Source organism: Oreochromis aureus, linkage group 2 (assembly GCF_013358895.1).
Source record: "Oreochromis aureus strain Israel breed Guangdong linkage group 2, ZZ_aureus, whole genome shotgun sequence".
Taxonomy (NCBI): Eukaryota; Metazoa; Chordata; class Actinopteri; order Cichliformes; family Cichlidae; genus Oreochromis; species Oreochromis aureus.
This window is the reverse complement of record NC_052943.1, coordinates 1,466,307-1,486,120: the sequence shown is the minus strand read 5'-3', so window position 1 is coordinate 1,486,120 and position 19,814 is coordinate 1,466,307. Positions and strand designations below refer to the sequence as shown.

At 41.3% G+C, this 19,814-nt stretch overlaps 1 long non-coding RNA gene across 2 annotated transcripts; it reads left to right on the top strand.

The window, feature by feature from the left end:
• The first annotated feature begins 3,238 nt into the window (after nucleotides 1-3,238).
• On the top strand, nucleotides 3,239-3,835 carry LOC120443323. 2 transcript variants are annotated; one of them, XR_005615349.1, is made up of 3 exons: nucleotides 3,239-3,334; nucleotides 3,552-3,625; nucleotides 3,704-3,835. It is a non-coding gene; the product is annotated as an uncharacterized LOC120443323 (long non-coding RNA). The 2 variants fall into 2 exon arrangements; XR_005615348.1 differs by lacking the exon at nucleotides 3,239-3,334 and adding an exon at nucleotides 3,384-3,444.
• Nucleotides 3,836-19,814: the final 15,979 nt, after the last annotated feature.

The window sequence follows — 19,814 nt, the reverse complement described above, 5'->3', positions numbered from 1 at the left end:
CATACGTCCTTATCACTACAACCATTTAATGCACACACCTGACTGCCACTGAGTAACAGTCTCCTGTGATTACAGTGTGTTGCTCTCCCAGGACTTGCATGCACACACACCTAACGGCTACCAAGTAATCGCCTCCTGTGATTATACTGTGTGTTCCACAGGGACCTACACACACATGCCATAACACACGGACACACACGCACGCACGCACGCACGCACGCACGCACGCACGCACACACACACACACACAAATATACACAGTGCCATTTCACCCAAAGGAATAATCTCTGCAGCTGGTATTTAGAGTGAGCGAGCAAGTTTTCTCTAACTGGATTAGCGTGGCCACTCCTGCTGCTGTCACAGGGGAGATAGAGCAGCTATAGTGCTGCAAAGCTTCCTAGTGATGGGAGAACATCCAGAAGGAATGGGGGCTGCGGTGGCCACATCCAAGCTTCATCTCAAGTCTCAAATTTGTAATCTCTTATTTTAGATATTTGGGAGTTGGGTCTCTCCAGGGCATGTCCACAACTTTTTTTTTTACCCCCAACACCAGGCGAAGAAAAAGCTGCCTCAATCACGTTTTGTGCTGATCATGAAAACACTCAGCCAAGCACTTTCTTTCCATATGAGGAGCATTTTAACCATAATACCTGCTAAAATCAGCAAACACTACTTACATACACGTTCTAAACACTTCCAAACTCCCAACAGCCCCAACAACTCAGTGGCTTTGTCACCTGAGGGGAAAACTCGAGGTGCACATGATTTATTTTAAGATATCAGTTTAGGTATCACTGAATGGATACTGAGTAGCTGCATGAAGATGGTCAAGGCCATAAGGGCAATGCGTATATTATGAATGGGTTATGATTTACAAAGACTGTTAACCATCAAGAGCTTATGAATGTGACTTGACCACGACCCGTCGTCCTGTTTTCATTCTCCTTGTGTCTTTTGTGTTGTGTTTGTTTTGTTTCCTGACCTGGAAACACACTGGGTGTGTGTCTGTGAGCACGAATCTCAGGCGAGGCTTCAAATCCCACTGGGAGCTTTTCAGAAGAGCGGCGTTTGTGCTGAGCTTCATTATGAAATATAATGGGAGACCAGTGGTTGTTATCTTGTAGGTTTATTAGTTCATGACTGATTGTGCGTAAATATTCATTTTGCTTGTGGTTATTTTTTGGGATGACTCTTAATTGAGTTGAGTTGATATTTTGGGATTTAATATAGCAGTAGGGAAAATAGTGAGGAGAGGCCAGTCATGTATGTGAGAGTTCCTGGGGCAAACCATTGTTACAGACCAAAAGATTTGTTAATTGAATGCAACATATGTGTTATTTAGGTGTAGGGAGATGTGTGTGTGTGTGTGTGTGTCTAAAAATATATATATATATATATATATATATATATATATATATATATATATATATATATATATATATATATATATATATATATACACACACACACACACACACGCACACACACACACACACACGTGTGTGGATATGTGGATATTTAGTCTTTGGTTTCTCTTTTCTTTGAGGTTGGTGTATGTGAACATTTAGCTTTTGGCACTGTTACCAAATTAGTTTCATGGGCCGATGCTTCGGGGCAAAAAAATACCACAAGTTGGTTGAGTTTTCCTTCACTTTCATGCCTCTTTGTCAAAAACTTAAAGCTGCCGCCAGTCAAACTGACATGAAGATGGAATGAATCCCACTATGCCGTTCCTGCCTCTGACTTCGTGCTCTGCGCTGCTTAACACGGCTCCTGTGAAAAAAAAGAGAAAAGACCGGGCTCTATTTTTAGCAACATGGACCGGAGCGCTGCTTCTGGGAAGCGTCTAAAATATTCTGTCTGGGGGAATCGCAAGCATTTTCTTGAGTGGTGACGATTAGCTCTGGTGCGCATATTTAAACAGCTGGGTCCAGGGTGGTTTTTGGGGTCACAGTGTAGAAATGTAGAAATGTCACCATGGCGATACCTTACTGATCCGCTTCAGTCAGCATCCATACCTGTGCTTCATACGATCATCACTAGCACTAAATGTTCTGCCACCTCCCAACTTACTGCAGTGTAGTAGATACAGCCTCAGTGCTAAGTTTGTTATGTTATTACATCAGCTCATCTATGACTGCATTCTCCAGCCTGCCTCAGTCACCTTCGGCCTTCTAGTCTGCCTGCCGGACCTCAGCCAATCGTGCCACACTCTCCCAATCTACAGTCCTCTACCTGCTCGGCCATCTGCAACTCCCGGCCTTAAACCATCCACTCCAGCAGCTATTTGAAGTCGGTGCCAGCCTGGGCTAAATTCCTGCTTGTGGGTCAGTAAAATGTCTCAGACCGTCACAGAATGAGGTGGAATGGGAGTTAAGGAAGTGAAAGGTGCAAATAAGCCTGTTGAACTTCAGCATGTGGATTTGTGGTTTGCAAGGTTCGGTTACGCTAAAATCAATTTCACTGCTATTTTAAAAATTGCAGCCACGAACATTTGCCAGCAGATGTTCATGTTTGTCTGCAGATGATTACTAATACACGAGCGGTTTTTCTACCAATCCCTCAACTGTAGCTGAGAATCACCTCTTTTTATGTTTGGATTTGAGAGACAGTGACTGAAATGAGTGTGCTGATCTTGTAGTCTTCACATTTCTTTTGCTGCAGGTATGCGCTTCGCTTGTGATTTTGATGACCCTCCTTCATTTCATTTCATTTCATTTCACTGAAATATCCAAATCCAATCAACAGATAATTTCTCAAATTCACTGAATGGCTTGCTCCCCAGAGGAGGAGCACTCTTTATATTGTGCATTTCATTAGGTTTTATGAAAGCTATGAAGTTATCTGACTACACTTATGCTCATCCTGATCATGCGTTTCCCCTTCCTCTGTTCAGATTCATGGTTTTAATTTTATCTGAAATTTTATTAACTCTAAAATTCCCTCTAAGTGTCATAATCAGTGAGGCAGGCCGAACTTACACAGGACTCGAGAGATCAGATCTTTATCAAGGGACAAATCCATAGTCTTTATTTACAAGGTCCTTAGAAGGGGAAAGTCCATTGATGAGCTCAGAGCTTCAATCACACATGAACAGGACCAGCATGTTCTGTAAAGAACAGACGAACAGGTGAGTGATCAGTGAGGCAGGCAGGCCACAGGCTGACTGGAGCTGGTCTCACTAACATGGTTACTTCAACACTCAGACAAAGACTGAAGGTTCTCCCTAACAGTAGTGGGCGGCTGATCAGCAGATGGGAAACAGGTGAGCTTGATTGCTTCAGGTGTGCTGGACTGGAGGTTGGGAATCCTGGAAGGATTTCGCCCCTGCAAGGTAACCGGTGCTTAGGAGCACACACACACTCACACACTCATACTGAGAGAGAGAGAAACAAAAGCTAAGAGAGAAATGGCAGAGATGCAGAAGAGGACCATGACACTACTGTAGGTTTCTGCAAAATACAAGAGGAACCCATTAATGTCATCTGTCACTTCAAACTTGCCCAATATTCTCCTCAGCTCCCTCATCCTCTGTGTCTTTGTATGTTCAGGGACGTGAAATCATCCAATCATCTACCTCAGTTTCCTATCTATATAGTTCCACCACCAGACTAAAGGCTACTAGGTTAGTAAGGAATCCAGTGTTTAGTATTTTGATATGATCTTAACCTGCGGTACAATCTCTCTAACCTCTGTGTTCCAGTGTTACCTGCCAGACTGCGCTTGCTAATCCACCCCAGCCTCACCTTGCCACCTGGCTCACTCTGCACCAACAAAACACCCTCGTTTCTACTCAGGTTTCTCTATCATTGGCTGTATCAGTTCATGCCCTTCATCCTCTCACACCATGTAAAATATAACTCTGTGTGGATTCACACTTAAGGACTCTAAAAAGTCTGTTAGGAAATAGGACATTAGAAATATTGTGGCGTGCTTTGACAACATGTCAACATGATGTCCATCACATTTGTGATAATGCACCTTTTGTTTCAGTTTACAGTAAAACTTTAGAATTCATCGACTTACAATATCTGTTTCTCATGACTGAATTAGAAATAACTTTTTAAACATGTACCAAACGTGTGCATAGCACATCCTTTACATGGGAAAGCTTCACAGTGCTACAGTTGCATTTGGTTACACAGTGGTTGGAGACTGTAGCACAAACAAAATCACTGCAACTGTGTTCAGTGAACTTAGTGTCATCACCTTTGAAAAGCTTCCTTTAAAGATGGGGACCAGGTAACTCCAACCAGCAGCTTTAGTGATGGCAATAAAACTGCTGGAGTCAGTCTGCTGTTAGTTTGTGATTAAATAGGATAAAGTTGGCAGTTGCATGTAAACCAGTTGTGATATTATAAACTCCTCTAGAAATGGTGACATAGTTGCTGCAGGATGGTGATGGTAAAAATGAAATAGGCTCTCTGCAGCATTGCTTTTTTATATGAATATAACTAGAATAGGATAGTTGGGAACCAGATGAGTCAATGCCCTAATTGCAAAGAGACACTTTACAGAAGAGGAACAGGCTGACTCACAATGATTGCAAAGTATTAAACTAATTATATAAAACTTATTTGCAGCCCTTTGCCAATCTCTCTGAGAGTGATTCCAGTTGATCTAAATAAAACTCCGGCTGTTTGGACACAGGTTGCCTCCAACCAGGGGAACTATGCCATTAAGAGTCGCCTGAGACATCGAAACAAGCTGAAAACACTGAAACATCTTCAATGTCATAAATCAAGAGCAGATCAATGGTGGAGGCATATTCACTCGCTGGGCCCACGTCCTCATTTTAGGTTTGACAGCGTTTTAGTAGGTAAAGGTGAATGCTTTGACATGAATTGAGCTGCGGTTTGGAGAAGGTCTCGAAGGGGACTGGCGATGGCTCCCGGGCCTGGCAGATACCCATGTACTGGGATGAGGGTGGGGCATGTAAACGAGAATGATCAGCTTGCAAAACTAGAGGAACCTATATAGATGACAGCCAGAAGGAGCGTGTTTGGAGGCGTGGTCCGCTCCTGAAATTGGATACATAATCTCCAATAGAAAAAGGAAGAGACACAGCAGACGTAAGCAAACCGAGAACTAAGGATTACAACAACAAACAAGGATAATTTGAAAAAGGATAATGCTGCACTGTATAAAATAAATCAATAAAAGCTTCTTGGAAAATGCACTTTTCCATAGGCAGTCTTTTTGAACAAGTCATTAAATGACGTTAGCACTATATATATATGTCCTCTAGGGTGGGTTTTTTTGCAACACTTTTGTCAGAAATGCTCTCTCATGATGAAATCATTGCTGGCCTAATCGTTATCCAGTTGTTTTTTGGTGGCACAGTTTTTGTATATGCTGTGTTTAAGCAGCAGGGAGAGCAATCAAACCCCCGGAGATATACAGAGGCGGAGCAGCAGAAATTAATCACCGAGCTATGAAAAATGCATCATTTCAAGAGTCAGGTCTATAGAAACACATGGTAGATGCTGACAGAGGAGGGAGTTAACAACAAGCAGTAAGCAACATTATCCCAACCAGAGGTGAATGAGGTGCTGACAATTTAAATAATCCACCTTGTTTCAGTGAATCATCAGTTTGAAGTCGCTGTCTTCTGCTGAGCTCAGTAGGAGCATTTTTGGGTTGGATTTTCTTGATGTTTGACCTTTTTTACTTTCCTTTTTTATTTAACTTGTAAAACCAAGAAGAGGAAGCCAGTGAAGGTAAAGCCAGGGATTAAATGGTGGAAGTTGAAGAAGGAAGTATGTTCCTTTAGAGTTCAGGCACGAGCTGAGACAGGCTCTGGGTGGTAGAGAAGAGATGGCTGATAACTTGGAAAGTAGAGCTGTAGTGTTGAGAGAAACTGTCTAGAAGGTGTTTGGTGTGCCTCTGGACAGAGGAAAGAGGAGAAGGAGAGTTATTCGAAGAATGGAAGTAATGTGGGATAGCCAAACTAGACAGGAGTACTGGGAGGCTAGGTGTAGAACAAAGAGAGAGGTGGCAGAGGGAAATGGTAAGGGTTATATGTGAGGGTGTGCACTAAGGAAGGAGAAAAACTGAAAGATTGTGTTAAGAAACTGATTATTAAAGAAACTGAGAGAGAAATGAGGATGCATGTATGAAGTGATGGGAAGGCAGCTGGTCCTGATGACATCACTGTGGAGATGTTTGGCTAAGAGGGCAGATCACAGTCCTGGAGAATAAGATGATGCCTGAAGAATAGAGAGGAAGTGTACTTGTACAGGTGATGTGCAGAGATGTAGTAGATGTAGTGGAGAAATACAGATGAAGGTCTGAAAGAGTTGCCCTGTGTCTTTGTGGAGAGAGATCATACGAGAAGGTGCCAACGCAGGAACTGTGGTACTTTATGAGGAATGCAGCACTGGCAGGGATGTATGACATGGTGGTGCAGGACACATAAAGACAGCAGGGCAGTGGTTTTTCAGACAGTGACACTAAGAAAAAGATGGGAGACAGAGCTGAAGATGTTAAGACTTTCTTTGGGAGTGACCGAGACAGAGAGGACAAGATTAGAAATGAGTACATCAGAGAAACAGCTCAGGTTGAGTAGTTTGGAAACAACGTTTCAAAGTCTGAGATGTTTGGATGTTTGCATCTCTGAATAAATGTTCATATCAAAGATAAAGTATAAAGAACTGAGGGGTGCTCAGCTGACTATGATAAAGTAAGTGAAGGGCTACACACTGGACAATTTAAAGGAAGACATGTCACAGGTTACAATATGAGCACTACCAACATAATAATATAAGATGCAATATCAGCATTTACAGCAGCCTGCATCTCCAGATTGTCTGATATGCATCACTGCACAGGTCCCACTCCTCTGGATTAGAAGACAGCAGTACAGACTCAGTGCAGGCATTCACCTCGAGATTCCTAATTATGCTGCACATTATTACGGTTACATTTTGCCTTTCTTCTAGGGCACTGCAGGTCAGTTTGAGACGTTTCCTGTATTTTATGTATATATCTATCTGGTGGGAATATTATTCATTTTAAAAGGTAATCCAATAGTGGTGCTACAGGATGTAATTACAGGCTAGACGATCACCAAATGTATTCCATTTCATCCTCGGATGAACAGAATGTGTACACTTGATTCTAAAGCAATTCATCCAATAGCTGCGATGCCTCACATTGGCCAGAAATGTCAGTCTGATGCTGGTGGTGGAGTGAAACTCGGGGAATCCCATGAATATGACGCATCATCTGGAACCAAGAATGTCTCTACCAAAGTTTGTTCCAGTTAATCAGTGAGATGTTTCTGTTTCTTTTGCATTGCAAGATTGACTTGTTGGTGGTACTAGGTGGTCTAGATGAGCACCAAAGACATTATGGCCTTTCGTCTTCTAGAAGCTTTGAATATTAATAATATGGAAAAACCATCAGATGTCGAGACATTTCAGCCAGACGAATGTTCCATGTTCAGACTACATACAAACACATCAGTTACAGTGGACATCACGTCAGAGTATCTCACTATAAAGTGTTTTCTATAAGCAGACATGAAGAGACTACTACACATAAACTTCACGAGTCATAAATGGGGATTAATCTAACTGACATATCAAGCGGTTGGGACCCTGCATATGTGACCAGTACACAGGCAAAGCTAAAAACCAGTCCACAGTAGGGCCGTTAATTCTTAAATCCTGTTTTTGTTTTGCCCTTGAGTGAGAAAAGGATGCACACACACACCTAAACCCCACCAGAAAGCTTCAAGGCTAGGCCTCTAAAGCAAAATACCTTAAACGGGTATTATTATTATTCTGCAGGCTTAATGCAAATGGTTTTCTATAAGGTGACAACAAGTGAGTGAGTGATGGGAGAAGGGAGCCGGAGATCGACAGACGGATTGGTGCTGCGGCTGCAGTGATGCGGACGCTGCACCGGTCCGTCGTGGTGAAGAGGGAGCTGAGTGTAAAAGCGAAGCTCTCAATTTACCGGTCGATCTACGTCCCGACCCTCACCTATGGCCACGAGCTGTGGGTAGTGACCGAAAGAACGAGATCGCGGGTACAAGCGGCAGAAATGAGCTTCCTCCGAAGGGTGGCTGGCCTCTCCCTTAGAGATAGGGTGAGAAGTTCGGCCATCCGGGAGGGGCTCAGAGTAGAGCCGCTGCTCCTCCACATCGAAAGGAGCCAGTTGAGGTGGTTCGGGCATCTGACAAGGATGCCCCTGGGCGCCTCCTGGGTGAGGTGTTCGGGCATGTCCCACCGGGAGGAGGCCCAGGGCAGACCCAGGGCGCTGGAGAGATTATATCTCTCGGCTGGCCTGGGAACGCCTTGGTGTTCCCCGGATGAGCTGGAGGAGGTGGCTGGGGAGAGGAGGTCTGGGCTTCTCTGCTTAGGCTGCTGCCCCCGCGACCCGACTTCGGATAAAGCGGATGAGGATGGATGGATGGATGGATGGACAACAAGTGGCTTGTCAGGAAATCCACACAAATGCCAAAAATGGACACTGAAACACACTGCAGAAGTATTTTGAATTTAAAATAGGAAAATCTATTAATATTTTATATTGAGTCAAAAGTGCACTTGGCTAAAAATCAGTTTGCAGTGTGGTAAGAACAGCACTAATGCTAAAGGTTAATATTCTGTGAAAGGTGGAAGCGCTGCATTTAGACTCCAGCCTTCTTAATGCTTACATGACATCAATGCATTGCACAGATGTAAGAGTGAGAAAGCTAAATATAAGCTTTGTGACAAAAGGTCCTGGAAATGCAGCAGGGCAGTGGAAAGAAACTGCACAGCCTGAGCACATGAGCACGTTACAAAAACCTCTCAGGGTTGGAGTTATATAAAAGTTTTGATTCTTGCTCTTAGAGGGTGAGCAAGAAGGGTTGGGGCGTCTTTGCTCTGACAGATCATTGTATACACACAGCAGAGCTTCTATTTGTCAGATGACAGCTGTTACAGCAGGTTTTTCATTTGCCAAATTACCCAGAATAACTCCTCCTTGGAAAGAAGACAGAGATGAAGGAACCACAAACAGCAGTTTCTGTAGATGAAAACAATGAAGCAGCGTTGATCTGTGCAGTGCTGACAAGAAGTGGAACAAGCAGTCAACAGCAGCAGAGCAGGATCAGGGGTGACTGTGGGACTGGGAACATAAAGAAGAGGCCTCGTTTTAAATGCAAAAACTGATTGGTGTTTTTGTAGATCAGGTGATTCGAGGGGCGTTTTAGCAGAGCATATACATGGATCGCAGAATTTCTTAGAAAGAACTCGTCTTATGGAATTACTGTTGCAAAATGTCATGCTGTAATCAAGTACTTTCACCTGAGTTCTTTCAAAAGCAGTTCCACACAAAAAACCCCCACATGAGGCCAGGCAATCTCCAAAAAATGACACCTATGCCATTCAGTATTCTGCAAACTGAGGAATTCATTTTATTGAACGCCTCAACATGAAAATAATACAAACAATCAGTTCCTTAGACTGAGCTCTCAGCCAGCAGAAGCGGGCTGTGTATTCATTCAGCCAGCTGGAATTTAACAACGCCTGTCTGGAAAGGGTATTAGGATTGCGGGTATGTGTGTGTGTGTGTGTGTGTGGCTCATTGAGGAATAGGAAAAAAAAAGAGCAAAACGGAATGAAAAAGAGGTAAATGTGAGGAAGACACAGCGAGACTTAGCGGGAGAGGAAGTCAGAGAAAATGATGGATAGCGAGGACAGGAAAATAAGAATGCGATTGTGACTGGGCCAAACTAGAACCTGGATGTATTTTGGAGATTATAATGGCCCCTGTTCCAGACCTCATTTATTTTTGTTTGTAGGATGTCACAGCTCTTTTTAAGCACCCTGGTGCACACTTTATCTATTTTCTTTCTTTACCTGACTGTCTCTCAACCATTCCTTTCCTTTAATTTCTTTATCAAATTCCCCTTTTTCCCCATCGCGTCGGGGCATTCTTCACTGTCTCTGTCGTCCTTACTGTTTCCCAGCCTTTTCCCTGAGAAGTTACTGTCTGCATCGAGCACAACCAACTTCATTTTAAAGAAGTCATGCTGTATCTTGTTCTTTGAATTCCAGCCAATTACATGTAATTTTCATTAGCACTACCTGGCGATGATTTCACTTATTGCTGTACAGTGAAAGCAGAAGGCTGCGTCTTGTTTTCATCTGTTAAGCTGAAGCAGGTTGTAATCCAGGTTAGATTAAGGCTACGTTCACACTGCAGGTCTTAATGCTCAATTCCGATTATTTGATCAAATCTGATTTTTTTGTCTGCTTGTTCACACTACAAATAAAATGTGACAGCAAACGCGCTCTAGTGTGAACGCTCAAAGCGGCCCGCATGCGCAAAAGAAGACATCACACACAACGCGCTCTGTTTACACCCAGACCAAACAGTGTTGTTTGACTGATGGCCCTTAATATAAACACTTGTTTCGGACTTTACGTTTCCCAATTTTGCTTAAAGTTATAAAGTTATTTTGTTATTTACATATGGCCTAATAATTATCCTTATTGCTGTTTTAGAGAGGAGCGGTGCTTCGAAGGATAGTTGCAGATTTCTGTCAGAATCTGCAGATTATACAGTACAAATAAAATGTTCACGTTTCTCCAACGTTGTCTTCCCAACAGTTTCACTGGATGGCCAGGAAGCGTTCACAATGTCTTCTCCGGCGCTGATAATTGGCGTCTGTCTTGTGTCAGTGACGTAAAAGACGGATTTAATGCGACATGACTGTTCAAACAGCAGTTGCTTTCTAAAACATCGGATATGTATCAGATTCAGTACCACATACGAAAGTGACCCAGATCGGATTTGAAAATATCGGATTTGTGCCGTTCACACTGTCATACCATGATCGGATATGGGTCGCATAGGGTCAAAAAATCGGATTTGATGCGCTTTCACCTGCAGTGTGAACGTAGCCTAGGAGTCCTGGACCGCAAAGATCAAGGTGTAGTTCAAAGCGTTTGCTGTAAATTTGAACCACTCAATGAAACCGTGAGCAGATATTTGTTTTGTGAAGGGACCTCGGTTTTAAATGTTGAGCTTGATTTTATATTGAGCTCATCTGTTCTTAATAGCTGTCTGTTTTCTTCTTTGTCAGCACAGCGAGACAGTCGTTGGCACTGTGGCCCCATAACAAAGGGGATGGAATCCAGTGGTCAGCTTAAACCCAGGTAGGGTAACACGGTGGTGTAGTTTCCTTGTTTCCCCCATGTTTGCATGGCTTCTTCCACAGTTCAATGATATGCAATTAGTCTGGCTATTCTAAATTGCTCATAGGTGTGAGTGTGAATGGTTGTCTGTCTCTCTGTTCCCTGAATAAACCTGTCCAAGGTGTACCCTGCCCTATGGTAGCTGGGGTAGGCTCCAGTGACCCTGATAGGGAGAAGTGGAAAAGAATGAATGGATGGAGGTTCAAAACAATAATGTAGGAGGGGAAGTGGATGGATGAAAAATGGATAGATGCTTCCATTTCTTCACTTTTAAGGAGAATAAGCCCAACGAGAAATGTGATATTAGTCAATGAAAAATTGTACAGTAAGACATCACATTTTCTGATACAAATGAGTAAAAATTATAGAAGAAACTGACTGACACTGACTGACACTGGGTTTAAATGGAAAGGACATTCATGGTTTTTAGCACCAGAGTGGTACAAGGTTGCCAATCTGTAATAAGATCCTTGACAATAATTCTTTCCACTATGCAATCAAAATTATATGGATGCAGTTACTTTCAGGGATGTCAAGTCTTCCTTTAGGAAAACAATTATGTGACACTAAAACACAGAAAGCAATAACTCGTAATGTCAGTGAACGAGTGCACTAGTGCAGCTCATCCTGACTGAACTGGATTGCAGTTTAGATCATCATGTCATGGGGAGGAAGTAACATGTTCAGAAATTCAAATATACCATTTCCCCTTACTTTATACAGTACATGATGTATTTATTTGTTGCAAAAGTTTGAAACATTTTTTTTTTTTGCATTCTACTCTTCATTCATTGTTTGTTCCAGTCCCAGTGACATCTTGACATATTTGCATCTTCTTCTGACCTTGTGACATTTTTGAAAATGTTTATCAAAGGACACAATATGCAGGCACAAGGATTGGCAGGTGGGAGCACTGACATGAAGATTTAATGTAGAAGCTACACATACCGATGCACAATGCCAGTAGGGGGGATAGGAAGATCCAATAAATAAATAAAATCCAAAAAGCAACAGGATCTATCCAAAAGGCAGGGAACACGCAAGAAAACAGGGACAAAGAGCACACAGAGGTAAGGATAATAACTAACAGTTACCTCAGTATAGACAGAGGAAAGTAAAAATGAAAGGCTAAAATATCAGTCATCCAGTGCTCAGTGAAGTTACCAAAGTAGCAGTAATTCAAAGTTATGTTAACTGGCTCATGTTAAACTACTGTCAGTTTCAGCTGATAAGGCATGTTTGATGTGAAGGATAGCCAAATGTTGCAGGGGTTGCAGTGTTGCTGCACTACCACAGAGGTTGACTCCACAAAAGAAACTGAAATACAATTAAAATCAACATTAAGTCAATAAAATAATTAATAAAAGGCAAATTACTTCACACAAGCAGAAATGAGATAAAATGATAATTCAGGATCTAGACAACTGAAGCTGAGCATAATGATTTTAGTGCTTTTAAATACTAATAATGTTGGAGCACATCCAATATGATGGGTGAGCTCCAGCAATTTAGAAAAGGTAAAACAAAATGATTCACAGATTGGTGAGCAATGTGCCTTGTGATGAGTTTTTCAGTGTGTAGTGTTAGGTTAATAACAAAAAAATCTTACTCATCTTAATCTTTGTAATAATGACAGTTTCTGTAAACATCACTGCTCCTGTAATATTACTGTGTATTCATTCTATTGTGTTTTTATTACATTATGCTTCTGTTTGTACAAAATATACATAGGTAACAGTGAGCATGCAGTTATATACAGTTTTTCACTGTGTAATCTCATTTATTTGATGAATTATCTGTATTTTACTTACCTTATTTTTCATTTATCACCACTTTTACGATTTCATTCAAATTGTTTTTTTTTTCTCGTTGAAAAGATAAAGAACCTCAGAATATGACAACACCCGAGTGAAAAATTATTGGAAAGCTTTTTAAAATTACAAAAAAAAGGATTTCTTCCAGGAGTCGGTTCTTTAGTCACTTTAAAAGTATCAGATGAGGAATTTACAAAAACAGATAAAGAACACTGAGGTGGAACGACATCAATGACTTTCTCTCTACCACCAAGATTATGAAAGATAACGTACTATAGAGTCCGCACAAGAAAAGAAAACCTTCACCTCAGTTATTGGCGGCTCTAAGTAGTTAAAATGAATTGTACAGCAGAAGGGAACATGTAGAGTTGTGTCTGCCGGTTTACCTTGGGAAATATAATCCAGTGTGTGGGAGTAAGAGATAACCCTGTCAACACTTCAAATACATGAAAGTTTGCTTTATATATATATATATATATATATATATATATATATATATATATATATGAAGATTTTTAATGCAGATTTGCAGAGAACATGACAGGAAGCTGCTGCAGTGTAAAAGAGTGGAAGACAAAAAGATAGAACATGGAGAGAAAGGAAAAGGAGCAGTAGTGCGAGAGATGTGGCTTCACAGAAAGTTGTAAATCACTGTGCTTAGCACCAAGGACACTACTGAAAACATGTCTTTATGCTTCTGTCACGACTCATCAAGCTAAAAAAATCATCTCTTAATAAACAAGCACACAGATAGCTGTGGGTTTCACTCAATTTCTGGCTTTTGAAGCAATAATTATTCATACAATTAGGAAGTTTTTAATCTATTTATTCATATCTTATTTTGTGTAACTGCAGGACATGAAATGCAGGCCCGTCTATGACTCATAGTAGGAAAAATGATCGGTCTGTTTGGTTCAAGTGACAGTGTGACAATGAGCCAGCCAGCACATTACCAGGGCCCTGAAAGTGAACCAGTTAAATGGAATCCAGCCCTCATTCATTTTAGTGTTTACACCTGTGATTTGTCATTAAGGAGAGCTTATCAATCAAGATAATGAGAATGTTAATTAATGTCAGGTTTAAATGCAAACACTGCTGATCACCCTCTCCATCCTCTGGGTCACCAAGGCCAGTTTGCACTAGTCTCACATCCAGTCACTACCAGTGTTAATTTAAATGGGACTTTACAGTATTACAAAAACCAAATCCCATTCATTTAGAAACAAGCGCTGCGCACTCTGCAGTTATCAGTCAGTTTAACAAGCCTACAGTTTCCCATAGTTCTGTTAGGTCGTACATGTAGCGGGGTGCTTGGTCCCATCAGCAAGCTAAAGTACACTAAAAGCTAAAAAGATTAATAAAACTGTTTCTAGTGTCAAAAAAGTCACACAGCCCAGGACTAGCAGAAAAAGGTAACAAGAGACAATAAGGACGTCAATGACATTCAATATTTTCAAGTAAAGATGGAAAAAAAACCCCACTGATGACATGAAATGGGCTGTTCCCAAGTTAAACTTTTCTCAACTTCAAGGTGAGTGATGTGACTACCAATGACAACACAGAATACCACTGACTGACTTATGACAGGATGGTTTACTTAGAGGCAAATTTATGGGTTACCAGGCAACTGGAGACTGAAATGTCAACAACAAAGTGATTCATGATGAGTAAGCTTCCATCCAGGAGATTAGGGTTCAAGTATTCTGTAGAATCGTTATATGTTACTTTTTCACTTGCTTTCTTTTCATTTAAAAAAAAATTAACTATAACAGGAGGTAATAACGAAGGGATTCGACTGGCCATTGGGTCGCCAAGCACTCCACTATGGTGCTGTACCGAGCCTCCCGCTCCTGCTTTTTGGTCTTGGGACATGGGGAGGATGCAATGGCTGCTGTTTCTCAATCTGCGGGCGCACCTGCCTAGTCCCAAGAACAAAAAGCGGGAGCGGGAGGCTCGGTACAGCACCACAATACTTACATCTGTCCAACCACACACTTCTTTGGGTTCCTGCCTCAGTAGTTTTGGATTTAGACTGCTACACTCAGATACTAACAGACACAAACAGAGAGAAGCCCCCTTCTCTGAGGAATCTGGGAGGGGAGATAGTCTAGCACTATTTGACAAGAGGCGGTTGCCGTGGTAATAGGAGTGTTGTCTGCAAAAGGGTCATCTCTATATAAGGACATGTCCAGAGAGGTGCAGAACAAGAAACGTGAGCCGATATCAGACCTAAGGCCACCCTCAACTGATTCTACCAATCATGTTAACATTCTGTTTCTGTGACCCGCATTAAAAGTGCGTACTGCCTGGGTGTGGCAGTCTTTTCTCTGAGCCAGAGAGACGGAGGTCCATGGCGCCATGTAACTAATCTGAAATTCTAAACATTTGATAATAAATTGTGAAAACTTATAATTTGAGCATATTTGTCTTTTCTCATGAAACCAACACTTGTCATTATTTTATTCGCCCCAGCTGTGTTTCCCTTTCCCTCATCATCCCTCTGTGTATATGTTCTGTCAGCTTCACTCTGTTCTTTGTCAGACTGTCTGTTTTCCATGTCTCCAAGTTCCAGGTATCCGTGTTCCTCCTTTTAGTTCTAGTTTTTCCAGTTTAGGTTATTGTTTAGTGTTATCTTGGTTCGCCTTGCCTTTTGTTTTGTGTTTTTCCATCAGCCATAATAAACGGCTCGTGTTTTGTTAAGTTTAATCCTGCCTCATGTGTCTGCTTTTGGGTCCACTCCACGCACCGGCCACCCACCTGTGAAAGGAGCAAATTATCCCCAACATGTGCAGCTTTGCTCTCAGGTTCAGAACAAACTGAATTTCATATTTTGCTGGGCTTTGACCTGCCTCCCAGTTTTCTTTAATTAGGTTGAAAATTCCCCGTGGCTCTCTGCCGAACGGGAATTCAAAGGAAGAAAATCCCTTGGAGGCCTGGGGAACTCCCCGCACTGGAAACAAGAGAGGGTCTAACCAGCAATCCCAATTTCATTCATCCTCATGAATCAACTTCATGGTCTTGGCTGGCTCCACTAGTCAGTCTGAGGGTTGTAGATACTGGACCAAAATGATTTAATGCCCAGCAAACCATAAGGTTCTTTTAGTGTTTGAGACATGAACGATGTGCCCTGATCAGTTTCAGAATGCCGACTTGGGAGATGACCTGAAACAGCTCCTGTGCCACTGGCATCGCCTCTTCTGTAAAGAGGAGTGGGTCAAAATCCCTTGTGAGAATTCATCAAACCTGCTGACCAACTACAGGAAACATCTCACCACAGTTCTTGCCACAAAGGGTTTTGCCAACAAGTACTAAGTCATGCTTTCCTTAGGAATCAAATGCTCATATCACTCAATGACAAATTAACTTGTAAAATTTATGAAATATGTTTTTCTCTGAATTTTCAGTTCACATTTTCTCTCTCTCCATTAAAGTGAAGCTACTATAAAATTAGAGGCTGTTCATTTCTTTGTAAATGAGCAAACTCAGGAATTCAGCAGGAGATCATATAATTATCTCCCCTACTATACACACCTACTCACACTGATAGGGAGGTAGCAGAGACGCAGAGAGGTCTGCTCCAAGAGGACCAGAGGGTCTTTAACATTTCATTAATATTTTTAATCCCCCCTGCAGATACTGACAGTTAACCATGTCACACATTCCATCTGTGATTTTCTTGTTATTGATTGATTTTTATATACTTTTTAAAATCTCAAGATGTATTTTTTTTCAGAGCTCTGAGGTCCTCACAGCCAGTACAAACATATGATCTTATACATTAAGATGCATCACTCTCACGGCTTTACTTTCTGTAAAAGTCAGCACATGCTACAGCTATGTACAGAGTTTCCACAGTGAGCATTCCAGGAAATGGAGGAAAACTTGAAGGTTCTTGTTGCTCTGATGGTGCAGAAAAAGGAAAAAACACCAACATGACTTCAGAAGATCAAAGTCTTTATTGGGGACTACAAATATTTCTCATTTTCACTGAGATCCATCAAAAGATGCTGGGAAGTGATGGAAAGTAATGAAGCTGATGTACAATAAATTTTTATTGAGCACATATCATGTGACCCAAACAGCCTTCATCTCTTACTATTAGTTTCCTTTTTAGAAATATGATGCTCCAAAGAACATATAAACATGGATTCCTTGGCATTCCTGCTTTTACATAAACATATTAACACCGAACATTTAACTGATATAGTAAAATAGTTTCTTTCCTCTCCATCTTTATTCTCTATTTGCGACTTACTGAATGTTTAGACAGGATCAGATTTTACCCATCAGCATTGTGTGTCATCATTGATAAAAACAGGTTCAAACAGTGAGTGGGTTTTTGATAGCATGAATTAAAACTATGGAAGCTGCTGCTAAGACTGCTGACATTGATGCTTGTAAGTAATTTCTTTGCTATAAGATTTGTCAATTTCAAGCTGCCGATATAGGCTCCTTTCCTAGCTCCAAATTCTCTTTAGTAGGTGAGCATTACTAAAACCTAGACTCACTCACTCACCCACTGTGAAGCTGGAACTAAGAAATAAGTGCTTAAAGTGAAAGTTTTAAATATTAGCACCATCTTCTGACAGCATGGAAGGTGAAGCCATGTGGTTGGTTGGTTGTGGCTAATAGACTTGCATTAGTTCATGTTAGCTACCTAGCTAACAGAGGAAAATAATGACATTCAAGCTGAAAATCAGTGTAAGGGGACACTTTTGTGCTGTCCAATGAGTTTTATGTTAAGAAACTGAGGATATAATGTCTACTTTCACTCTGTGTCTCTCTAGCAGTAAGATATGGCTGTTAGCTGTAAAGTTTCGTAAAGCACTTTATGAACAGTCTGGAGCCTGTTTGAGCCAGGTGACAGGTGGGTCACCGGACCAGCAGAAACTGACTTTTCCTCCTCTGGCCAAGTGGCGCAATAATCTGAGGCAATCAGCACTAATTTATGCAGTAAAATAATCTCTCTCCTCCCAAACACATCCAGACAGTTTACAACGTAACAGGACACTACATAAACATCACACCACAAACATAATTACGTTATGTCATGATCAGTAATCCCATCAGCAAGGAGATGTGAGGAAAAGCAAAGACCAAATGTAAGTGAAGGAGACTGCAACGTGGAGATATTTAAATGTTTTTTTATCCTGCGGACACGCTCATGGATGTTAGGATTTCCAGTTGTCTTCGGTAAGAAACAGTTATGTTTTTGGTGTGCTGCACATGTAGTAACCTGTTATATAGTAACTGGTTGTGTTGGGAAAAGAGAGAATAATTTATTGCATAAAATAGCGCTGATTGCATCTTATGAACATCTGCTTTGTTAACTGATTGCACAGTTAGGCACATCCGGCCTGGTGAGGAAAAGCTGGAGTGTGGATTCCAGCTTATCAGTCTGGTGACTCAAACAGACTCTCCTCCACACTGTTCTTTTTTAAGCACTTATTTCTTAAATTTCAGCTTCACAGACAGAGTTACACCTATGTCAGTTATATGCACAGCGTTCATGTCCCCTTTAAGGGTAAGGATGACATTTATGGCATGAAATGACACAGAAAAGCAAAAACAGATCAACACCACTGAAGTCTTTACAACAAATTATTTCATTACTTATACCATGAGGCTGTCCTTGTTTATGTCGTCAGTTGTAGTGTTATAATAGTTTTTGCAATTATGTTGTGGCGGCCCCTCACCACAATGAATTCAATTCAATTAAATTCAGTTTTATTTATATAGCGCCAAATCACAACAACAGTCGCCTCAAGGCGCTTTATACTGTAAGGTAGACCCTACAATAATACATACAGAGAGAAACCCAACAGTCATATGACCCCCTATGAGCAAGCACTTTGGCGACAGTGGGAAGGAAAAACTCCCTTTTAACAGGAAGAAACCTCCAGCAGAACCAGGCTCAGTGAGGGGCGGGGCCATCTGCTGTGATTGGTTGGGGTGAGAGAAGGAAAACAGGATAAAGACATGCTGTGGAAGAGAGACAGAGATTAATAACAGATATGATTCAATGCAGAGAGGTCTGTTAACACATAGTGAGTGAGAAAGGTGACTGGAAAGGAAAAACTCAATGCCATCTATGACAACAGTGACCTGTTCTGTATTGTCATATAGGAAGATGATGCTGTTAACACACATTATTATGTTACACTGTGTAATACCACAAATTTCTACAAACCCAGAAGTTAGTTGTAAGTTAAAAATATATCATCATATTGCAGCGTACAATGACATGAAGAAAAAAAACGCTAACAACTCAAGTAGTTTAAATATACATGTGTTCATATAAAGTTCATCAGAGTTTGGCAGGAACTGTTGGTGGAGGAAGTCATGCTCCACTTCATATGATGAACTTTTCATTGAGATTTTGATTTTTGGATTGGGCTGTGAGGTCACTACAGGAGCACTTACATTTTTTAATGTTTTATTTGCCTCCTCTAGTGTGAAAGATTTCCCAATGCTACCAACTAAAGGATATAAAACAAAACCCACACATATTGTAACTCTGTCAGTAAATCCCCAACATAAAAACTACAGCAAGTTCTCAGATGTAGGTCTGACATAGTCTACACTGTGGCACCTTTTAAAAAGAGGAAAACCAAAAAGGGGCACTGGTTGACAGCTTGTGTTTTTGGGGTGCCTGTGTTACGTGCATTTGGTGTCAAAATTTCATATTATTCCTCAAGACAAACTTCTCCCAGTCTATGACATCCATTCAAAGGCATGACAGCATTGCCCTGTGGACCATATTTCTGACAGGTTCCTGCTATGGTTGGTGATTCTGTGAATGTGA